This window comes from Centruroides sculpturatus, unplaced genomic scaffold (genome assembly GCF_000671375.1).
Source record: "Centruroides sculpturatus isolate CEXI.00-Female unplaced genomic scaffold, Cexi_2.0 scaffold69, whole genome shotgun sequence".
NCBI lineage: Eukaryota > Metazoa > Arthropoda > Arachnida > Scorpiones > Buthidae > Centruroides > Centruroides sculpturatus.
In genome coordinates, this window is record NW_019384304.1 from 861,459 (window position 1) to 871,572 (window position 10,114).

At 32.6% G+C, this 10,114-nt stretch overlaps 1 protein-coding gene across 3 annotated transcripts in view; it reads left to right on the forward strand.

The window, feature by feature from the left end:
* Nucleotides 1–6,840: 6,840 nt before the first annotated feature.
* LOC111618299 (protein Jade-1-like) overlaps nucleotides 6,841–10,114 on the forward strand; it is a 90,374-nt gene continuing 87,100 nt past the window's right edge. For all 3 annotated transcript variants that reach the window (XM_023359814.1, XM_023359803.1, XM_023359809.1), the window contains exon 1: nucleotides 6,841–7,009. The gene's annotated coding sequence lies outside the window, so the exon portion shown is untranslated. The remainder of the gene's footprint in view (nucleotides 7,010–10,114) is intronic.

A 10,114-nucleotide genomic window follows, 5' to 3' on the forward strand; every position in this document is an offset into this window, starting at 1 on the left:
GTAGAAATTGGTGAAATTGATATTTTCATTAAATTTTGATTATTTAAGTACAGTTATCTCTAGTTTTGTTGTAATTACTGAATATAAAGTTATTATAACAAAACTAATTACCTTTTAAGTAAGAAGAAAACTGTAATGGTGCGGAACGAATTTCATATCTAGCTACAGTCCTTGGCATTATATAAGCCTCATTTCTTTGAATGTTGGAAGGAAAAAAAATAGATCCATTAGATTTTTCACCCCACCACAGAACTTTAATGTAGATAACTTCATTAATATGATTCTTAAAATTCTTTTCCCATATAATAAATGGAATATGAAGATATAAATAGCCAGTTATTGGTCCTTCAACATCAGGTGGAAGACTTGTATGAACTATCACATCGGCCATCAGAAAAACATTTAATCATGTTTTCATTTCTGAAACAAAACCACACATTAGAATTCTTTACAATAAGTATTTACAATAAGTATTCTAATTTTCAATATTAAATAATATAGTTAACAATTTCTTATATTGTTATTATACATTATATAACCATGCCTTATCATACAAAATCCTAAAATTAATACATCTAATATTGAATTATAATTTGGTTTTTGTAAAACTTAATTAACTTCAATGTAATTTTTGTTATTTCATCTCATCTCTTATATCTATAGAATAAGTATCAAATAATCTGTTTCCTAACTCAGGAGTGTACCTTAATAAAAGCTAAGAAATAATATATCTAGTTAAACAATTCTTTTTGGTGATATATCTTCCTAATATACTTGTATCTCTCTTTAAATGCAAAATTCCTTTCATTTAAAAGCTATAATAAAGCACTTATATATAATAACTTTAACTTAGCAACCTATATATTTTTCATTTGTACACAATTTATATCAGAAACGTTTATGTAACTACATAAATAGTATTTGATCTCTGGAAACAGGTTACGGTATTCATATATTCTAGCACAGTGGTTCAAAAACTATCAAGATCTATGGATCCCTTCAAAAGTCAAAATGTTTGTAAACCTATATATTTCAATGTTTGTGTGATGAAAATGGTCTGTGAGAAAACAATTTGTATATATACTAATTATATTGGGTAAATAATGTTCTATAATGAAACTTGTAATTAATTCTCTTAGCATAATTTTAAGAAAAATAATACAGATAACTTGGAAACATTTCACAGATACACTGCAACTGTTCTATAGACTCTAGTTACAGAAACACTATTCTAGTATATAAGATTTTTAATACATATTTAGAAATAACTTTTATTATGATGAAGAATACTATAATACTTAAATCAAATAATAAAAGAAATTTGTTTCTAAATTGCTCAAAATTTTTGATTTAACTTTTTTAAAATAAAATTTATTTCAGAAATTCAAATGTGAACCAATTACAATTAATTCTATATTAAATTCAAACTTTCATATAATGGAACTTGCAAATCAATGCATTCATATAAAAAATACAGCCACCAATGGCAGAGCCAATAAAACTGCCGAATACTGGCAGTCAGTCACAAGTCTGCACCCAACCTAACAACACAAAGTTTTCCAGGTTTTATTCGTGTGCCTAATATCCAAACAGGAGCCAGTTTCACATAAAGAGTCTTCCTATGAGGTAAGAGCTCTGAATGAGGGGTTTTGCACCTCCAGAATTGCAGACCTTCCTATACGAGCAAATGTCAAAGGAACCATACCTGTACAAGTGACCCTTCACAAGATATTTGCACCCAAAGGTCAGTTTTTAACACGTATCATTATACTGCATATTCTCCATGCTCTGCACCATAAAGGCTCGCTGTCAGCTTTGCAAATAATAGCGTGTTTCAATGCTTGCACCTCAGTTATATAGTTTTAGGGAGTGTGGGGCTCACCCACACTCCCTAAAACTATATAATATCAATTACTCCACAAACTGTCAAGTGGGCCACTCAAAACTGGCATAGTCATGTGGTCTAAATAGTTAAACACGATAGTCTTAGCAGAGCTACATGACTCGCAATACCTGATTTCAAGGGCTGTAAATGGCAAAGGATCACTTGTAGAGGTACAGTTTCTTTGACTTTTTTGCTCCTTTGGGGCTCTACAGTCCCAACCGTCTCATTCAGAGCTCGAATTGTACTGAAAAAGATGTACAATTACAGACCTTATCCCTGATAAAGGGGGTCTACAATTTTGGGGGTGGAAAAACCCTCATTTTGAGTTCACATCTTACTCTTTTAATAATATTCCAGCTAAAAAAAAATTTTTTTAATTATAAAATTCTAACAACATTGATTATAGACATTCTAAACTATATTCACGTTACGTTGTAAATGTAAAATAATTTTTAAATTTACGAAATTTAAAGAAATAAATTGATTAAACAGTTACCATTTACCCCCATTAACTTATCGATTTCCTACAGATACTACTTACAATTGGTCATTTTCTCTTACATTTTTATATATATTTGCTACTATTTATTTGAAATATGTCCTACGTTTTCTAAAATAAGTGATCAAATGTCGTGTTTTAAAATATTTCAAACAATTTATTCACAAACACGCGTGTACCAAAATAAACTTTGAAAACATCCGCCATTATTCGACAACGCGCCCTCTGACGAACAAAATTGTATGCGAGTTTAATTTTAAAAGGCAACAGTGTTGCCAGGATGGGTTCGTAAACTCGAACCCATTTTTCTTGAAATTTTTATTATTTTTACTCTCCCTCCCCCTCTTGTCCCAGTTTGCCCAAGTTTCCTTAAGAAACGTGTAGAAAGTAAATAGATCAATGGCTGTCCATGATTCTGTGTGTAAATAATCAAATCATTAATTTGTTCCAAGCATACTACTGTTTTTTTTTTTATCCAAAGTAGTCCCACCGCTCCCACGATATTTGATCGTGCAATATGCTAGTTGGAGTGCGTTGCGATTTCCACAACGAATGACAGCATGTATCGCGTCCAAAAATACCTAACGAGTCTCAGCCGAATCGTTAAACCATGCTCATCAAATTGTTAATGCGTTGAAAGGCGAGATTGTTTCCGCCTGTGCACGGTTCGCGATATATGACGGAGGACAATGAATTGTGCGACACTCAAATTTTCGTTGTGTGTGACGAATAACGCAAGTAACATCCGTTGGCACGCCGTTTGCTTTTTAAAGGGACTTTCAAAAAACAGTTTGCACAGAGGTCTCGTGGTGTAATGGTAAGCACTCTGGGCTTTAAGTTCAGCGATCTGAGTTCGACCTCGATGAGACCTTTAGTTTTCTTTTTTCTGTTGTCGAAGGTTGTGCGCTATTGCAGTGGTTTCCAAAGAGGGGAATACACAAAATGATATACTATACGTATGTGTGTCCTGTCTGCAGTCTGTCTAATCTTACAGTTATCCTCCTTGAAAAAGTAGATTTGCGATCATGCACGGAAAGAATTCAAATTGCAGGTATTATGTATTTATAGTGAAAATTTAGCAAATTTTTCTGACACTAAAAAATATGAGTAATTTATTCCATAAACATAGATTTTATATGTACATTTTTCTAATTTATTTGAAAAGTTTTATTGCACACGAGTGAGATTCATTTTAATTCCTTGTCTAAATATGTACGAGTATTCAAGAACTCAAACACAATAAATTTATCAACGTATAATAACAAGTATATATTATAATATCAATTAAATTAAAATATCCACAACCGTGAGGCAGATAATAGTGAGGGCTTATCAGACCAAATGATGGGCACAAACGCTCAGAGATTAAAGTGAAAGAAATTTAATAAACACAAAAGGTTACTGGCCGAGCGGTCTAAGGCGCCAGACTCAAGGGAAACCTTTCCTATAAATGTGGGAATGTGCATTCTGTTCCACGATAGTGGGCGTGGGTTCGAATCCCACTTTTACGAATCATTACGAACTTTTTATTTTTTTGTATGCGCGGTTAATTGAGAATGTTTCTTTTAGTGTGACGTATGTTTGCGCCTGGAAGACATTTTTGTAATTATTTTCATTTGAAACTGTAATGATATGTGTGTTATAAGTTTTCAACATGTTAAATTCCGTCTTCGGCGAACGCAACATTAGATTAATTAAACTGATTGATACATCGCGAAGCGTCGAACAGAAACCTGCTTCGCATACACGCGCCGCGGCGAAGCAGATTTTCTATTCTAATTCAAAACAAAAGAAGTTTCGGAATTCTACTGTCACTGTCGCCTTCAATTGCATCAACGATGACGAGGGTGAAGAAGAAAAAAAGACCCCACCGTGATTTGAACAGAGATCGCTGGAGTCAGTCCTAACCATTACACCATAGAATCTCACCTGAATGTTACTTAATTGATTTTGAAATTACTAATAGAAGTTCGTTCACAACGCCCACTTTGTTAGTAATTGTAAGGACTTTTATAGTTTAAATTGTAAAGAAAGTATTTTCAATCGTTTATACACAAGTTAAAGTATTTTATAACGTAATGGGAAAAAAAACCGTGAACTGAACGCATCGCGGGGAAATATCTTTTTAAAAAACTGATAAAAATTTAAAGTAAAATTAAATTTTTCTCGTGAGGAAATGAATGCAACTGGAACGGTTCAATACATGGGCAATCTGAATGCATCATATTTTCGTGTATATCGCATACGGTTTCAAACCACTTATAAAAGACATTCTAACCATTATTACAGCCAACAATTGCACAATGTTTACCTGAACTGGTTTTAAATGGTATGTCGCCAATGAAAAATTAAAAATTGTACACATACACTAGGAGTATCTTAATGGCTACCAAGACATAAGCCCTTGTGTGGAGGATTCAAAAACATGCTCTGGAAACTTGTAGATAGCTTTGATGTTTTAATCATGGAGATACTAGAGTGAAGTCAAGTGAAGCCAGTATATGCCCGCGCAGGACGGAATTTGCCATCTCGAGAGTGGAAGAAACTTAGTAAGCTCGTTACTTATAGTTGTAAATCGACGGAATATTTCTGCTTTTTATTTATTTATTAAGGTTTTTATTAACTCGGATGCTTCGCGTGAGTATTACTCACCTCTGTGTGCGTTAGAAATGCTTTAAAATCAACAATAGGAGATAAATTTTATAGTTAATAAGTGATCAAATGTCGTGTTTTAAAATATTTCAAACAATTTATTCACAAACACGCGTGTACCAAAATAAACTTTGAAAACATCCGCCATTATTCGACAACGCGCCCTCTGACGAACAAAATTGTATGCGAGTTTAATTTTAAAAGGCAACAGTGTTGCCAGGATGGGTTCGTAAACTCGAACCCATTTTTCTTGAAATTTTTATTATTTTTACTCTCCCTCCCCCTCTTGTCCCAGTTTGCCCAAGTTTCCTTAAGAAACGTGTAGAAAGTAAATAGATCAATGGCTGTCCATGATTCTGTGTGTAAATAATCAAATCATTAATTTGTTCCAAGCATACTACTGTTTTTTTTTTTATCCAAAGTAGTCCCACCGCTCCCACGATATTTGATCGTGCAATATGCTAGTTGGAGTGCGTTGCGATTTCCACAACGAATGACAGCATGTATCGCGTCCAAAAATACCTAACGAGTCTCAGCCGAATCGTTAAACCATGCTCATCAAATTGTTAATGCGTTGAAAGGCGAGATTGTTTCCGCCTGTGCACGGTTCGCGATATATGACGGAGGACAATGAATTGTGCGACACTCAAATTTTCGTTGTGTGTGACGAATAACGCAAGTAACATCCGTTGGCACGCCGTTTGCTTTTTAAAGGGACTTTCAAAAAACAGTTTGCACAGAGGTCTCGTGGTGTAATGGTAAGCACTCTGGGCTTTAAGTTCAGCGATCTGAGTTCGACCTCGATGAGACCTTTAGTTTTCTTTTTTCTGTTGTCGAAGGTTGTGCGCTATTGCAGTGGTTTCCAAAGAGGGGAATACACAAAATGATATACTATACGTATGTGTGTCCTGTCTGCAGTCTGTCTAATCTTACAGTTATCCTCCTTGAAAAAGTAGATTTGCGATCATGCACGGAAAGAATTCAAATTGCAGGTATTATGTATTTATAGTGAAAATTTAGCAAATTTTTCTGACACTAAAAAATATGAGTAATTTATTCCATAAACATAGATTTTATATGTACATTTTTCTAATTTATTTGAAAAGTTTTATTGCACACGAGTGAGATTCATTTTAATTCCTTGTCTAAATATGTACGAGTATTCAAGAACTCAAACACAATAAATTTATCAACGTATAATAACAAGTATATATTATAATATCAATTAAATTAAAATATCCACAACCGTGAGGCAGATAATAGTGAGGGCTTATCAGACCAAATGATGGGCACAAACGCTCAGAGATTAAAGTGAAAGAAATTTAATAAACACAAAAGGTTACTGGCCGAGCGGTCTAAGGCGCCAGACTCAAGGGAAACCTTTCCTATAAATGTGGGAATGTGCATTCTGTTCCACGATAGTGGGCGTGGGTTCGAATCCCACTTTTACGAATCATTACGAACTTTTTATTTTTTTGTATGCGCGGTTAATTGAGAATGTTTCTTTTAGTGTGACGTATGTTTGCGCCTGGAAGACATTTTTGTAATTATTTTCATTTGAAACTGTAATGATATGTGTGTTATAAGTTTTCAACATGTTAAATTCCGTCTTCGGCGAACGCAACATTAGATTAATTAAACTGATTGATACATCGCNCACGAGGGAAAGTTGATATTTTTTTCCTTTTTAATTCGCGAAAATTATTATATTTATTTCAAAATAAAAACAAATAAAAATGTAAACAAAATTCGAAATGCAATCAAATCTTCGTCTGGCCGTGACGTATTTCTCGAGTCACGTGATCATCTCGTGGTCAAACATGGCGCCAAAAAATCGTCCACACGTTGAAAGATCGAGAAATGTTTTATCACCGTTATATAGCGTTTAAGTAAATTGTACGTTATCGTAATAGAATGGTGCTACATTGAAATTTTTAATGAATAAGAGTAAATGGAAAGGCACAGATGTTTTGGTGAGTGATTATTCTTTAAATCTTTTCGCCATTCGTCAACATCGATTAAGCCTAAATCCAACTTTACTTTTCCTGTTTATTATCGACAAAAAATAAAAATAATAATGTATACAAACAGATTAAACAAATATTATACTTATTAAAGGGATATTTTAAATATACTTTTCATCCATATAAACGTTGACAAATCAGTTAAATGATCTTATAAGTCTGATGAGTTTGGCTGATGAAATCTCATCTATTAGCTTTCTCCTTTATGTCTACCCACATCAATGCATAAATTACACATGGATCAATTCATTAATACCTACATTATAAACTGTTATTACATACTACACACAGATTTCTATTCAGTTTAATTTATACATAAATAAAGGTGTTTATATCAGTTAAGTATGGTTATTGGAATTTAAAGTTTTCCTTTATTGTTTTGTTTTTTTTTAATGCTATTCACCGTTTGACATTTCTGACTGATTATAATACCGTTATTGATTGTACATCCGTACGTGTTTGCCATAATATCTGTATAAATAAGTTTTATTGTTATTTTTTCGTCTCGTTGTCACTGTAGTTTTTAGTATGGGATTTATTTAATTCATAAGCACATTTGTTTATTAAAAATTTACAAAATTATTGAAATTTCTTAAACTGATGAGAGTATCACTTTTATATTGTGCGACTAATTAAATTAAATGTCGAAATTCCCATTAAAAACGGTAATAAGTGAATTAGAATTTTGTTAGACAGAATTAGATAACCCAACAAATAGGGTATAACATTTTTTGCAGGGCTTTTTTATAAAAGTTCTGGTCCTTCTTTCAGTCGGCCTTGGTGTGATAAGCCCTGCAAAAAATGTTATACCCTATTTGTTGGGTTATCTAATTCTGTCTAATTTTCAGTCGCGGGCAAAAAGCGTTGTTTATTATTAGAATTTTGTTGCTGAAATTGATTATTTAAAAATTTTTTTTGTTTTATTTTTAACCTATCAACATTTATAATTTATGTTGTTTAATTGATATTATGATAGGCAGTGGCGTGCAGTTCATGGAAGCTGTGGAAGTGTCGCTTCCCTTGTATTTTTCAAAATATAAATACGTATTGTGCGATTATTTTTATAATTGAATTCTTATATCTTTGTTTTGTGTCAATTATCTATTTTAGAATTAAAATAAATAAGCTTTTTTTTTTGTTGTTTCCAGTATTTGTTTATAATTTTTATGGAAACACAGCTTTCCTATCATCAAATGTTGCCACACATCACTGGTGATGATAGGTGTTATTTTAACAACAATATTGTATACCTTTTATAAATACTTGTATTGCTTTAATCATTTAACAATATAATATAAATATAATATATATTGTAAAGTACTATATTTAGTTTGTTGCTCTACAACGAATTTTTCTTAAAGAGCCGGGACCTAACGGGTACTTTACGCGGGTTCACGTTTATTAGTTGCCAGGCCTGGACTTTTAGCGTGCACCGAAATAAATTAAGGACAAAGTCACAAAAAAAATCTCAATAATAAATGTTTAATCAAGTCTAACAAATACTATGTACAAGATTTATAAACAAACAACAAATTTATTAAATAAAAAATCAAATCACAATCAACCCGACAAACTTAAGTCTTATTCTAACTTAGAACTATTACCCTTGGAATTCCGACAATTATCGGGATGTTTCGTTTTAAGGTTATACAAGTCCCTAAAAAGTCTATGGGGTGTCCCCCCTTCAGTGCGGACGTACAATTCTGCCGCTCGGGCGTGCATGTGAGTGCGAGTGCTAGCTATGGCGCTGTTGTTTCGTCGTCGGTGAGTTGGTTAATCTCTTATCTTCTCGTTTTGAATGTTAGGGTGATGGGTGAGGAAACCTTCGTCCTAACTAAACATAAGCCCCAAACAAAAATATAATAAAAGTAAAATAAAAATAAAGCTCGGACTTGGTTCCTTACAATATATATATATAAGGTATGGTTGAAAAGTAATGAGACTAAATTTGTATTGTGTGTTATAGCAGCACTATAACATTCATTTACATAACAGTACATTTGGTACAAGTTTTAATCTTCTTGTGTCAATGTAATGGGTATTATTGAAGATTTAGTGTACTTACGTCTTGAGTAATTACAGAAGAATGGAGAGAAGTATTGAACAACAATATTCGATGAAATTTTTATGAAATTGAAAGAGTGCAACTTAAATTTATGATGCATAAAAATTGTATATGGTGGTGAAGTTCTATAACATGTTTGTTGACATGAAATGTTTTCAGAGGGGTGGGAATTGGGGAGGGTGAGTCAAGATCGGGACATCCTTTGACTTCGGATGATAATGTTGAACGTGTAAGGACTGTCATTCTTTAATCTTCAAGAATCATAATTAGGAGTCAAAGGTTATCATTTTGAAACTATTGAGAACATCTGAAAAGCTTAAATCAATATTGTGCAGCAGCTCAATGAAAATAACTTCCAGAGATGTTATGAGGCATGGAAAAAAAAGATGGAATTAGATGAATAAGTGCATTATGTCAGAAGGGCTTACATTGAATGGAATTAGCACTGAAATGTAGCAGTTTTGAATAGATTTATTGTAAAATCATTCTTCAATCAGACATCATGTTTATATAATATATGCTCTTTAACTTTTGATACTATTTACTTAACACTAATATTGTATAATATAAAATAAACAAACACCTTTCTCTATTCCAGCACAATGTTTAATGCGTTAAAAAACGTTTTCGACCGTTTTAAGCGATCTTCCTCAGTTTAAATTCGAACCATATAACGAACAAAGTACAGTAGAGCGTCGTTTATCCGAATCAATTGGGGACTGGGGTGGTTCGGATAACTTATTTTTCGGATAATGAATCATGTACGAAAAAATATATTAATTTATCCCATGTTGAAATTTCTCTCCGTTGCGTGTCGCTTCGCGTTGAATTTTCGTCGATGTTAAGCCTAACGAAGACTATTGTATCGTTAAAAATTATTTTTTTATTTTGTACAAACAAAATAAATTTATTGAAAAATATAAAAACAATAAAAAATTATACTTCAGATGTTAATTTAGTATCAAAAACGTAAAATATTTGAGTAGCCC